The following is a 13871-nucleotide window of genomic DNA, read 5'->3' on the forward strand; positions in this document are numbered from 1 at the left end:
TTTCTATTTTAAGCATTTTGAAGAACCTCCATACTGCTTTCCACAATGGTTGAACTAATTTACATTCCCACCAGCAGTGTAGGAGGGTTCCCCTTTCTCCACAACATCACCAACATTTGTTGTTGTTTGTCTTTTGGCTGGTAGCCATCCTTACTGGTGTGAGGTGATATCTCATTGCAGTTTTAGTGTGCATTTCTCTGATGACAAGCAATGTGGAGCATCTTTTCATGTGTCTGTTGGTCATCTGAATTTCTTCTTTAGAGAACTGTCTATTCAGCTCCTCTGCCCATTTTTTAATTGGATTATTTGCTTTTTGTTTGTTGAGGCATGTGAGCTCTTTATATATTTTGGATGTCAACCCTTTATCGGATCTGTCATTTAACGAATATATACTCCCATACTGTAGGATACCTTTTTGTTCTATTGATGGTGCCCTTTGCTGTACAGAGGCATTTCAGCATGATATAGTCCCATTTGTTCACTTTTGCATTCGTTTCCCTTGCCCGGGGAGATATGTTCAAGAAGAGGTCACTCATGTTTATGTCTAAGAGATTTTTGCCTATTTTTTCTCTAAGAGTTTTATGGTTTCATGACTTACATTCAAGTCTTTGATCCATTTCGAATTTACTTTTGTGTATCGGGTTAGACAGTGATCCAGTTTCATTCTCTTACATGTAGCTGTCTGGTTTTGCCAGCACCATCTGTTGAAGAGACTGTCATTTCCCCATTGTATGTCCATGGACCCTTTATCGAATATTAGTTGACCATATATGTTTGGGCTAGTGTTTGGAGTCTCTATTGTGTTCCATTGGTCTGTGACTGTTCTTGTGCCAGTACCAAATTGCTTGATTACTGTGGCTTTGTAGTAGAGCTTCAAGTTGGGGAGTGAGATCCCCCCACTTTATTCTTCCTTCTCAGGATTGCTTTAGCTAATCAGGGTCTTTGGTGTTTCCATATGAATTTTTGAACTATTTGTTCCAGTTCATTGAAGAATGCTGTTGGTAGTTTGATAGGGATTGCACTGAATCTGTATATTGCTTTGAGTAGTATGGCTATTTTGATGATATTAATTCTTCCTAGCCAGGAGCATGGGATGAGTTTCCATTTGTTAGTGACCTCTTTAATTTCTCTTAAGAGCGTCTTATAGTTTTCAGGGTATAGGTTTTTCACTTCCTTGGTTAGGTTTATTCCTAGGTATTTTATTCTTTTTGATGCTATTATGAATGAAATTGTCTTCCTGATTTCCCTTTCTGTTAGTTTATTGTTAGTGTATAGGAAAGCCACAGATTCCTGTGTGTTAATTTTGTATCCTGCAACTTTGCTGAATTTCGATATTAGCTCTAGTAGTTTCAGAGTGGAGTCTTTAGGGTTTTTTATGTACAATATCAAGTCATCTGCAAACAGTGAGAGTTTAACTTCTTCTTTACCAATCTGGATTCCTTGTATTTATTTGTTTTGTCTAATTGCCATGGATAGGACCTCCAGTACTATGTTGAATAACAGTGGGGATAGTGGGCATCCCTGTCTTGTTCCCGATTGCAGAGGAAAAGCTTTCAGCTTCTCGCTGTCAGTATGATGTTGGCTGTGTGTTTATCATATATGGCCTTTATTATGTTGAGGTACTTGCCCTCTATACCCATTTTGTTCAGAGTTTTTACCATGAATGGATGTTGAATTTTGTCGAATGTTTTTTTCAGCATCTAGGAGATGATCATGTGGTTTTTGTCTTTCTTTTTGTTGATGTGGTGGATGATGTTGATGGACTTTCGAATGTTGTACCATCCTTGCATTCCTGTGATGAATCCCACTTGGTTATGTTGTATGATCCTTTTGATGTATTTTTAAATTTGGTTTGCTAATATTTTGTTGAGTATTTTTGCATCTATGTTCATCAGGGATATTGGTCTGTAGTTTTCTTTATTGGTGGGGTCTTTGCCTGGTTTTGGTATTAGGGTGATGTTGGCTTCATAGAATGAGTATGGGAGTATCCCCTCCTCTTCTATTTTTTGGAAAACTTTAAGGAGAATGGGTATTATGTCTTCTCTGTAGGTCTGATAAAATTCCGAGGTAGATCCATCTGTCCCGGGGGTTTTGTTCTTTGGTAGTTTTTTGATTACCGCTTCAATTTCGTTGCTGGTAATTGGACTGTTTAGATTTTCTGTTTCTTTCTCGGTCAGTTTTGGAAGGTTGTATTTTTCTAAGAAGTTGTCCATTTCTCCTAGGATTCCCAGCTTTTTAGCATATAGGTTTTCATAGTACTCTCTAATAATTCTTTGTATTTCTGTGGGGTCCGTCATGATTTTTCCTTTCTCGTTTCTGATACTGTTGATTTGTGTTGACTCTCTTTTCCTCTTAATAAGTCTGGCTAGAGGCTTATCTATTTTGTTAATTTTTTTGAAGAACCAGCTCTTGGTTTCATTGATTTTTGTTATTGTTTTATCCTTCTCAATTTTATTTATTTCTTCTCTGATCTTTATTATGTCCCTCCTTCTGCTGACCTTAGGCCTCATTTGTTCTTCTTTTTCCAATTTCGATAATTGTGACATTATATCATTCATTTGGGCTTGTTCTTCCTTTTTTAAATATGCCTGGATTGCTATATACTTTCCTCTTAAGACTGCTTTTGCTGTATCCCACAGTAGTTGGAACTTTGTGTTGTTGTTGTTGTTTGTTTCCATATATTGCTGGATCTCCATTTTGATTTGGTCATTGATCCACTGATTATTTAGGAGCGTGTTGTTAAGCCTCCATGTGTTTGTGAGCCTTTTTGCTTTCTTTGTACAATTTATTTCTAGTTTTATGCCTCTGTGGTCTGAAAAGTTGGTTGGTAGGATTTCAATCTTTTGAAATTTACTGAGGCTCTTTTTTTAGCCTAGTATGTGGTCTATTCTGGAGAATATTCCATGTGCACTTGAGAAGAATGTGTATCCTGTTGCTTTTGGTCGTAGAGTTCTGTAGATGTCTATTAGGTCCATCTCTTCTAGTGTGTTGCTCAGTGCCTCTGTGTTCTTCCTCATTTTCTGTCTGGTGAATCTATCCTTTGGAGTGAGTGGTGTGTTGAAGTCTCCTAGGATGAATGCATTACATTCTATTTCCTCCTTTAATTCTGTTAGTATTTGTTTCATGTATGTTGGTTCCCTGTGTTGGGTGCATATATATTTAGAATTGTTATATCCTCTTGTTGGACTGAGCCCTTTATCATTATTTAATGTCCTTCTTTATCTCTTGTTACTTTCTTTGTTTTGAAGTCTATTTTGTCTGATACTAGTACTGCAACCCCTGCTTTCTTCTCTCTGTTGTATGCCTGAAATATGTTTATCCATCCCTTGACTTTTAGTCTGTGAATGTCTGTGGCTTTGAGGTGAGTTTCTTGTAAGCAGCATATAGATGGGTCTTGCTTTTTTATCCATTCTGTTACTCTGTATCTTTTGATTGGTCCATTCAGTCCATTTACATTTAGGGAGACTATTGAAAGATATGTACTTACTGCCATTGCAGGCTTTAGATTCGTGGTTACCAAAGGTTCAAGGTTAGCTTCTTTAGTATCTTGCTGCCTAACTTAGCTCATTTATTGAGCTGTTATATACACTGTCTGGAGATTCTTTTTTTCTCTCCCTTCTTATTCCTCCTCCATTCTTTATATGTTGGTTGTTTTATTCTGTGCTCTTTCATGTTTCCTTTAACTGCTTTTGGTGGTACTTGATTTTATTTTTTGCCTTTAGTTATTATTTGGTTGGTCTGCTTTCTTTACTGTGATTTTATTTTCTCTGGTGACATCTGTTTTTTCTTAGGAGTGCTCCCCTCTAGTACAGTCCCTCTAAAATACCCTGTATAGCTGGTTTGTGGGAAGCAAATTCCGTCAACTTTTGCTTGTCTGGGAATTGTTTAATCCCTCCTTCATATTTAAATGATGATCGTGCTGTATACAGTATCCTTGGTTCAAGGCCCTTCTGTTTCATTGCATTAAATATATCATGCCATTCTCTTCTGGCCTGTAAGGTTTCTGTTGAGAAGTCTCATGATAGCCTGATGGGTTTTCCTTTATAGGTGACCTTTTCCTCTCTAGCTGCCTTTAAAACTCTTTCCTTGTCCTTGATCTTTGCCATTTTAATTATTATGTGTCTTGGTGTTGTCCTCCTTGGGTCCTTTCTGTTGGGAGTTCTGTGTATTTCCATGGTCTGTTCAATTATTTCCTCCCCCAGTTTGGGGAAGTTTTCAGCAATTATTTCTTCAAAGACACTTTCTATCCCTTTTTCTCTCTCTTCTTCATCTGGTACCCCTATAATACAGATATTGTTCCTTTTGGATTGGTCACACAGTTTTCTTAATATTGTTTCATTCCTGGAGATCCTTTTATCTCTCTCTGTGTCAGCTTCTATGCGTTCCTGTTCTCTAGTTTTTATTCCATCAAAGGCCTCTTGCATCCTATCCATTCTGCTTATAAAGCCTTCCAGAGTTTGTTTCATTTCTGTAATCTCCCTCCTGGCATCTGTGATCTCCCTCTGGACGTCATCCCTTAGCTCTTGTATATTTCTCTGCATCTCCATCAGCATGTTTATGACTTTTATTTTGAATTATTCTTCAGGAAGACTGGTTAGGTCTGTCTCCTTCTCTGGTGTTAACTCTGTGATCTTGATCTGCCTGTAATTTTGACTTTTCATGGTGATAGAGATAGTTTGCAGAGCTGGCATGAGTGACAGCTGGGAGTACTTCCCTTCTTGTTGGTTTGTGTCCTTCCTTTCCTGGGAGAACAACGACCTCTAGTGGCTTGTGCTGGGAAGCTGTGTGCAGAAAGGCTTTCTGATTCCTGCCCAGCTGCTATGGAGTTTATCTCCACTTTTGCTGTGGGTGTGGCCTGCCTTGGGCCTCTGCTCCGTTATGGTGGAGCAGCATTGAAGGGGGAACGGCTGGAATGCTATTTATCTCTGTGAGTGGCCTCTGTGCTCCCTGCTGCCCAGGGGGTTAGAGTTCCCAGAGATCCCCAGATTCCCTGCTGCTGGACCAAGTGTCCCAGGACACTTACGTCCAGCTGTGTGGTCCCTGTCCATTTAAGACTTCCAAAAAGCACTCACTTTTCTTTGTCCCAGGTGCAACATCTGCAGGGACACACTCACAGGTCTTACTCTCCTTTTTCCCTAGTTTCCACCACCTCACACATGCACTGTGTCTGCGCTCTTGTTCAGATGGCTTGGGCTGGGTATTTAGCAGTTCTGGGCTCCCTCTCCCTCTCTGCTCTGACTCCTCTCCTCCTGCCAGGAGCTGGGGTGTGGGGCGCTTGGGTCCCGTCGGGCCGGGGCTTGTATCTTACCCCCTTCACAAGGCACTGGGTTCTCGCAGGTGTGGGTGTGGTCTGGCTGTTGTCCTGTGTCTTCTGGTCTCTCTTTTAGGAAGAGTTTCTTTGTTGTATTTTCAAAAATATATGTGGTTTTGAGAGGAGATTTCCACTGCTCTAGTCACGCCGCCATCTTGGCTCCACCCCCACTTTTAGAAGTCTTTTAAAGTGTCTGCCTTTCTTTTTTCCTCAAGTGGCCAGTTGTGGGTACTTATTCTCCACAAGTGACTAGAATCTAAGTCTCTTCGAGTAGTCCACCTGTCTTTGCTTTCCAACCCTCTAATCTCCAGAGCACCTATGCAATGTGGGTTCATGTTCCCAGAGTAGATCTTCAGGGGTGGGTATTTAGCCATCCTGGACTTCTACTCCTTACCTACTCCATTTCTCTTCCTCCTGCCAGTGAGCTCGGTTGGGGGGAGGGGGTAGGGTTTGGGTTCTGCCAGATCATGGATTTTCTACTTTACCCTTTTCTGTGAGGTCTTCTCTTTTCCCCAGTTGTAAGCCATCTGTTGCAATGTTCTTTCTGGTCACTCTTTCAGGGTTAGTTCTATTGGCTGTATTTTTGTGTTATATATGGTATTGGGAGGTGGTTTCTGCCTCACTTCTCACACTGCCACCTTTTTCCCCCTAGAAAGCTATTTTCTGTTTTCTAATCATTTTATTCTGCTGCACTATGAGGGATTATACCAGATCTTATATTCTAGCCCACTCTTTTTGTTTTGGTTCTCTCTCTTCTTGTATCAGCCTCATGTTTTGTTCTTTATTACATTTATTGTGTTTCTTAGCAGTTTTTTTACCTCATTAAATTTATAATGTTTTGTCCTTCATTTTAACGGTATCATTCTTATATTTTTTAGGGAAAATACTGTGTTTTAAAATTCTTGATGTTTCTGTTCTAATAATTCTTCTTTGCATCATATGTTTTCTGGTATGTGATCTTCTGTGTTCCCTACCTGATGTATATGTTATTCAGATGGGTGGGTTTTTGGCTTCTGAACTCATGGCCTCTCTATATCTTTGGCTATATTTTGTAGTGATGAGCATGGGCAGAAGCTTATGTCCCAGTTTATGACCTTCTGGATAAATTTAAAGATGATCCTTAGGCTAGATAGCCCAAGTCATTCTACAACTCTTCTTAACTGACTTGATTTTAAAAAATACTTATTATTTTTCATTTTGTTTTGAATTTTATTTGAAAGTCTAATAAAGAAGTAGCACTTGGAGAAGACTACCTGTTTAGATTTGTAATCCATAAACCTACAACCACTGATGGTCAAGGGAGATGGGATAGAGGAATGAATACCTAAATGTGGCAGATCATCCCTTACTTGTTTTTATTATTTCCTCACCATAGCACTGCTCTGATCTTATCCTGAGAATATTAAGAGGTAAGGCTGTTTCTTTTGATTCTTGTCTACAGTGGTGTGAGGAGGGAAAAATCACACCAACTTACACATTTAGACACTGAACATTCCAATAGTTCAGGTTCAGAATCAGTAACTCATTGTTTTGCTTATCTATGAGTTGGATTACCTTCCAAATATGTATTAACTTAAAGCCAGCATAGGTGAACATATTCACAAGAGCATGACTGGTCTTTTTTGTGGAGACAAGCTCATTTAGAAGGTGATGTATTCCAAAATTCATTTCTAAATGTTTATATTACAAAGGCTGAGAGAAGCCCTGGCTAGTGTTCTTAAAGTTGGAATTATACCAAGTATTCTTACTTCTTATCATTTGTTCCATACTCAGAGCTATCCAGGGCACATGGAGTTGACCATAGCCCAGTTCTAACATCTGCTTACAAGTGTTCTTACTGACTTTATCTGAAGTATGGGTAAGATCTTCACTGCTCTGGCCATCTGAGAATGCAACTGGTCATGAGAAAAGTGGAAACATACGGGCTTTGCAGCAGAAGGATTTCAGGTAGAATGGCCAACATTTTTACAATCCCATTTGTATTAAACCAATTTAATACCTGCTCTTACCAGTTGAATCAATTTTCTTGAAAAGAATATTATTTACCATTATCATACTATTATAATGGGTATCATTTATTAAACAAATATTAAATCCTGGCTTGCAAAATATTTTATACCCATAATCTCATTTAATTTTCAAAACTATTCTATAAGATAGGCACTATCATTATCCACATTTTAGAGGAAAAAAATAAACCTTAGAGAGGACAAATAACTTTCACAAGACAGCTCTAGTAGAGGATTGAGGATCTGGCACTTGAGTTAAAGCCTGTATATTAACCATTATATTTCATTGCCTTCCATTTCACCATAGGTTTTGGTAGAAATGTGGCTTTGGGGGCACTTAATCATTCACACTGGCTGTTTAAGAACATTTCTATTGATGATACCTCAGTGAATTAGGAATAAATTAAAAGTCATCACTAATCTATAGCTTAGTCATCACTAATCTATCACTTAGTCTTATGTATTCAACATAGCAATGGCTTAATATAAAAGTACTTTTATTAACAATATTCACTCCAATATTTTCTGTGGTTCTAGAAATTTTCCCTCATGATCAGTCCAATATGGATTGTTCTTTAATTGCCTTGGAAGCATCATTCCACTCAAGAATGTTAACACATATAAAGCATGCAGATACACTAAATGATGTTCCACTTGTACCCCAAATACAATGCATTAGGATATTACTAAACTGTGTGTAAGTACTTTGATCTCGAAAATGAACTTTGTTTCATTGAAATTGAGGCCCTATGGTAACCTATTTAAATTCAAGTTTTATTACCTTGAATCTATGTGCAGAGTTTTTGGTAAGGTAATCTATTCCCAGTGGGTTGCTAAGACTCTTAATTTGGAACATTCTTGATATAAAATATTGATATTTTATATTCATTTTTGCCTTATGAAACAGGGATTCATGATTTAAGTTAAAAACAAAAGCCAAAGTTTTTGGAAAAGTTAAAGGAATGGAGCCTTATCACAGATTTTGTCCTTTCTAATATTCTATAAAACTAAGCAAAAGGATGAAAACAAAGTCACAATAGATAAAGTATACAAAATCTACCAAAAAGAGAATGGGAGATCTCAGTCATTGACTTAAAAAGATGGCAGCTAAGGAAAACAACAGATCCTGACTAGGAAAATCAGAGGCTTCTAACTTCCTCTGTGGAAGCATCTTCTAATCATAACTTCTAGAAAATGGTTGTGTCAGTTGACAACATTTTGAGGGATTTCACCTCCTTTGGAGGAAAGCTGACCAAATTTACATACTTATAACTTTCCTTTATGAAAGGATAGGATTTGTAATGACTACAGTTGAAAGATAAATGAAAAAAAGGAAGAAAATTAAAATGACTGACACTTTGATAAAAGCTGTCTCCCAGGTTCCATGATAAAGAAGAATGCCAATGCTACATTTCCTCAAAACAATGCTGATAATATCATGTCCTTTCTTAAAACTTCTTTTGATTTTTTAATTCCAAAAAATGCTAAATTTGTAATTAAATACTTTCATGATCTGGCCTCTGTTTCACACTCCAAATTCTTATCTTCCTACTCTTCTAAATAAGCAATATGTTTTGCTTCTTAATTTTCAAGGCATTTCTGGACTACAGTTAATTCTTTCCAACTTTATTTTTATAGATACTCATTCATCCTTCTCTAATAACATTTACCACATTATTTTTTTTCTTGTAAACTTATTACATAAGTTAAAGTTTATATCACACAAAGGTGTAGATTCCTTGAAATTAGGACACATGTCTTCATTGCTTTTATCTTTAAAGGCAAGTTCAATATTTGAAATATTGGAAACTCAATACATATTAACTAAGTGAAATGCATTTTTAATGAAAGGTATTCTGTTTTTTAAAGCTTTACAATCTTTTTGACGGTGTCCTTGAATGCTTGCTTCACTTGCTGATTTCTTAGAGTGTAAATGAAGGGGTTTAACAAGGGCGTAATTGAAGTAATGAGCACAGCTATTCCTTTGTTGAAATTACCTTCTTCTTTTGCAGAAGGATTAACATACATAAACATGCAGCTGCCATAAGAGAGGGAGATGACAATCATGTGGGAGGAACAAGTAGAAAAAGCTTTTGACCTTTGCTGGGCAGAAGGGATCCTCAAAATGCTCCTGATAATGTATGTATAAGAAATTGTCACCAGCACCAGTGTTACCACTAGAGTCATAACTGCCACGAAGAGGACTGTCACTTCTAAGAGGCTTGTGTCTGAGCAGGCAAGCTCCAGGAGGGGACCATAGTCACAGTAATAGTGATTCAGAACATTGGAGGCATAGAAATCTACCTGGCTCATCAGGATGATTGGGGGTACAATTGCTAGCAAACCCCCAACCAGGAGCAGAACACGAGTAGTATGCAGATCCTGCTGTTCATGATGGTCAGGTAATGCAGGGGTTTGCAGATAGCCACATAACGGTCATAGAACATAGAGGCCAGGAGGTAAAATTCTGTTGCCCCAAGAAATATAGCAAAAAAGTACTGAATGAAGCAGCCAGCAAAGCTGATGGCTTTATTTCCTGTTGCCATGCTGGTCAGAAATCTTGGAATGAAAATGGATGTGAATGAGATTTCTAATAAGGAGAAATTCTGGAGGAAGTAATACATGGGGGTCTGGAGGTGAGGATCTACTAGAGTGAGAATGATGATGGTCAGATTTCCTAGAACACTTAGCATGTACATGAGGAACAGAAAGATGAATATCACCACCTGGAATTTGGGTTGATTTGTGAGGCCCAAAAGAATAAACTCGGTAAATATTGTCCTATTTTTCATTGTTGACCACTAGTAGACCTAAAGAGAAAAGATGAGAATGATGAAAACTGAATTTTCTCAGGATAGGAGAGATAGAGCTAATTTTAATGAACAGAATAATAACATATATTACTTTCCATCCAATTGGCTTAAACTGGCATTCTTTTGGACTTGACTTGGCTCCGTGGAAGCCCCATAGCTTCTATGTGAATGAATATATTCTGAAAGTCTTTGTAAATCTTCAAGTTAATCTATTCCTGGACAATTAATAGAAGCTATCATGGAATAATTACTCAGATATTTTTTCAGAAGAATACATTTTTCAACCTATCCTTTCCTCCTCAAATGCTTATGAATTTGACACTTCCCTCTGACTCTAATAATCTCTCATACTTCTGTGCAATAGAGATGCAGAGATATAGAAACATCTCTCTTATTTGTTTTCTGTGCTTGCCTTTTCTCTCCTTGAGCTTTTTTCCCATTCTATGTCTTTTTCCCCTCCTCATACTATATGGGCTTCCCTGGATATCTGCCATAGATCCTCTGTCCATATCTGTCCAAATCTGTGACTTCTTTGTTTCAGCATCTAAAAGGAACTTCCCACAAATATAATGCTGATAGTCTTGATGCATAATTGATTTTTTCCTAAACACTTACTTCTTTTATAGGATGAATTTGTAATAGAGCTTTAAGACTTTAAGGTTTTTGGTTCAGTACAATCTCATTTTATGTTGTCAGCCTTTTTGACAACATGAACCAGGCTTAGGATTAAAAAAATCGTACTAACTGGCATTTTCTTATATATTTCTCTGCCACATTTAGAGTCTTATAGGCACTGATTTGGGATATATCTCTGAAAATAGAAATGTTGAGATAGCCACAGGCAGTATCTCAGAGTAGATTTTGGTCAAAGTCTTAAAGAGTTCTTAATGGCAAGCTAAGGATGACAATTTATCATGCCTTAAACTTTCCTGTCCTCCAATTTTGGCACACAGAAACCAGGAAGAGGGACATTCATCTTTCTGACAATGAGTCCTTTGCAGATAAATCAATAATTTCAAAGTAGGAAACATTACTAGTGGTGTTCTGTGTGCATTTCTAAATTTTTCTGATTAAGGGGAAAAGGCAATGTAAAATGCCCCCTATTCACATGCACTCAGTTAAAAAAATATCCTCACAATTATTCTTGTCATTCTTGCTATTATTCCATACAGCTTTTGGAGGCACTAGGTGGTATTAAACACTGACCTCCATCCCCTTCCATCTCTTCCATCCCTGTTTGTACTAACCTGTGTTCTTAGGTAAGTAATGCATTTTTCATCAGTTTTCACGATTGATTTCATGATCCACATGTACAGAATAATAACATCAGTAACTTTAGAAATATACAGTAACCTCACCCTTTACAATCTGAATGACTGAAGCAGGAAGTTTATCCTGTTGTTCCTAAGGGGTAAGCCAATAATGAGGTGTGCTACATGAGTCTCTGAGTATCATGCTTTCCATTGGCTTCCATATCCATTCTACTTTCCCTTCCTTCCCTCCCTCCCACTCTCTCTTTCTCTTTCTTTCTGTGTCCAGGAGTCACTAGCCACATATGGCTAAATTTATTTAATTGAGTAAAAATTGTACAATGTTACATTAGTTTACAGTGGACAACATAGTAAGTCAATATTTTCCTACATTGAGAAATGCTCACCATGGTGAGTGTAGTTACCCTCTGTCACCATACAAAGTTATTACAATATTATGGACTGTATTCCCTATGCTGGATATTACAGCCCCATGACTTATTTTATACCTTGAAGTTTGTTCTTCTTGATTCCTTTCACCTATTTTGTCTATCTTCCTATCCCACTCACTCTGGCAATCATCAGTTTGTTCTCTGTATCTATGAGTCTCTCGGTTTTGTTTTGTTTGTTCATTTGCTGTGATTTTTAGAGTCTACATGTGAGAATTCTATCCCTTTCTTAATAGAAGTACCCAAGTTGTGAAACTTAACTGCAGAGGAGGAGTATTATATTCCATTATATGAATCTAACCAGGATCAAATCATAGTTCTGGAGAGAATGCCCTTCACATATACAGGAAAAAAGAAAAAAACAAATAAACAAGCAAATAGCATCCCTCCCCTCAGCATGACATAATTAGCAGAGAAGCTGAAAACTCCTTAATATTTCTGTTCTAAGAAAGATTATTTTGAAGTCCTTACAAGGTGGAGCATGGGCTTCTTTGTAGTTTCTCTGTTATCCAGAGTGACACAGGTTTTATCTGCTCTTTTTAGAATAGGCACATGGGGATCAATTTCCTTAAGGAGTTAAAGAAGCCCTCTGGATACAAGTTCAAAAGGTGCAGATGAGCCTCAATTGTTGACAACTTTGAGAACAAGTTGTAAACATATGACTGGGAAAAGAAGGTCCAGAGAGACCACAATAAGGCATCCATGAGAGAATCTGCCTCAGCCATGAGGTCTGTGACGTTGAGAACAATGGAGTGAAGCCCCTGGGGTTTGGTATGCATGCTTTAGTCATTTGTACTATTTTTTTCTCCCTTTCATAACTCAATCTGGCCTGTGCACAAACCTGATATAAATAAATGGGACTTCACAGTGGATTACCACAATTTCACACCATCATATCCTCTATTAAGATCTGCATACCTAAAATTATTGAAATTATTTCTCTATCCAATGCGCAACTGGAAAATATTAGCAACAAGCTAATTTACTCTATACATAGTCTTACATCCTCTCAAAGCAATTTGGCTTCTCCTTTGAAGGACCAATATATTTTCATTCATCTCCCCATGGGATATTTCAACAGCTGTGCCAATGTATATATCTTTGCAGGCAAGACTGTAACCACATCTACCTTATTACAGTAACATAGGTATGATATTATATCGATACCTTGCCTTCAGGGGAATTCACAAGATTCACTCACATGGGATATACAAACACTTGTCATAGAACTTACCAATAAGGTTTGGGCATTGCATCCTATAAAATGCAACATGATGCTACTTCAATAAAACTTCTGGAAATGTATAATCAACCACTTTTATCAGCACTTACTACTTCAAAATAGACTCAAATATACTGTGCTTATTTGGGTATCAGAGGCAATATCTTCCTCATTTTAAGATGTAATTTAAATCCATTATGCTGTTACTCATAAATTGGCCCACTTGAATGGGCTATCCAACAACAAAGGCTTTAGAATCTGTCTAAACCGCAATGAGTGGGCACTGCCATTAGTGTCTCTCCTTCTGCCCTTCCCAATCCTTCTCTGCAGAGGCTCCAGCACCTGCTGTCACTCCTGTGGAGCCCTTGGAGCATTCATAGTGCCTACACATGGTTCATGGTCTGCTGTTCCATGAAGCTGTCTCTCTTGGCTGTGCTCTGCATACCATTAGAATGAGAAGCGGTTGACTACACAGTAGGATTTTTTTTTTTGATAAATGCCTTCACAAGTCCTTAGAATGTGAGTTTCTGCACTCATGTGCCAATTATACCTTTGGCTATAGAGGCAGAAATGCAAAACTGTGGCATGGCCTCAGAAGCCTCATCATTAATGAAATGCTACTTACCGAGACAAATCTGGGCCCCTGGCATAACCCACCCTGAATGAGGAAATGGTTTCCAGGTCCTCAGTCCTTTGATAGATGTGGTGTCACCAGAAGAGGATACCTCTCTCTCATATCCATTTTCTCCACGGGGAGCCCTTTGGATATTCTGAGTGATCAGGAAAGGGCATTTGTATCTTTATTGATGTCAGCACC

The 13871-nt window shown here is 37.9% G+C and overlaps 1 pseudogene; it reads right to left on the bottom strand.

Moving 5' to 3' along the window:
• Nucleotides 1–9183: 9183 nt before the first annotated feature.
• LOC130685128 (olfactory receptor 6C4-like) lies at nt 9184–10112 on the bottom strand (annotated as a pseudogene).
• Nucleotides 10113–13871: the final 3759 nt, after the last annotated feature.

Source organism: Manis pentadactyla, chromosome 10, assembly GCF_030020395.1.
Source record: "Manis pentadactyla isolate mManPen7 chromosome 10, mManPen7.hap1, whole genome shotgun sequence".
In the NCBI taxonomy this organism is placed as follows: Eukaryota; Metazoa; Chordata; class Mammalia; order Pholidota; family Manidae; genus Manis; species Manis pentadactyla.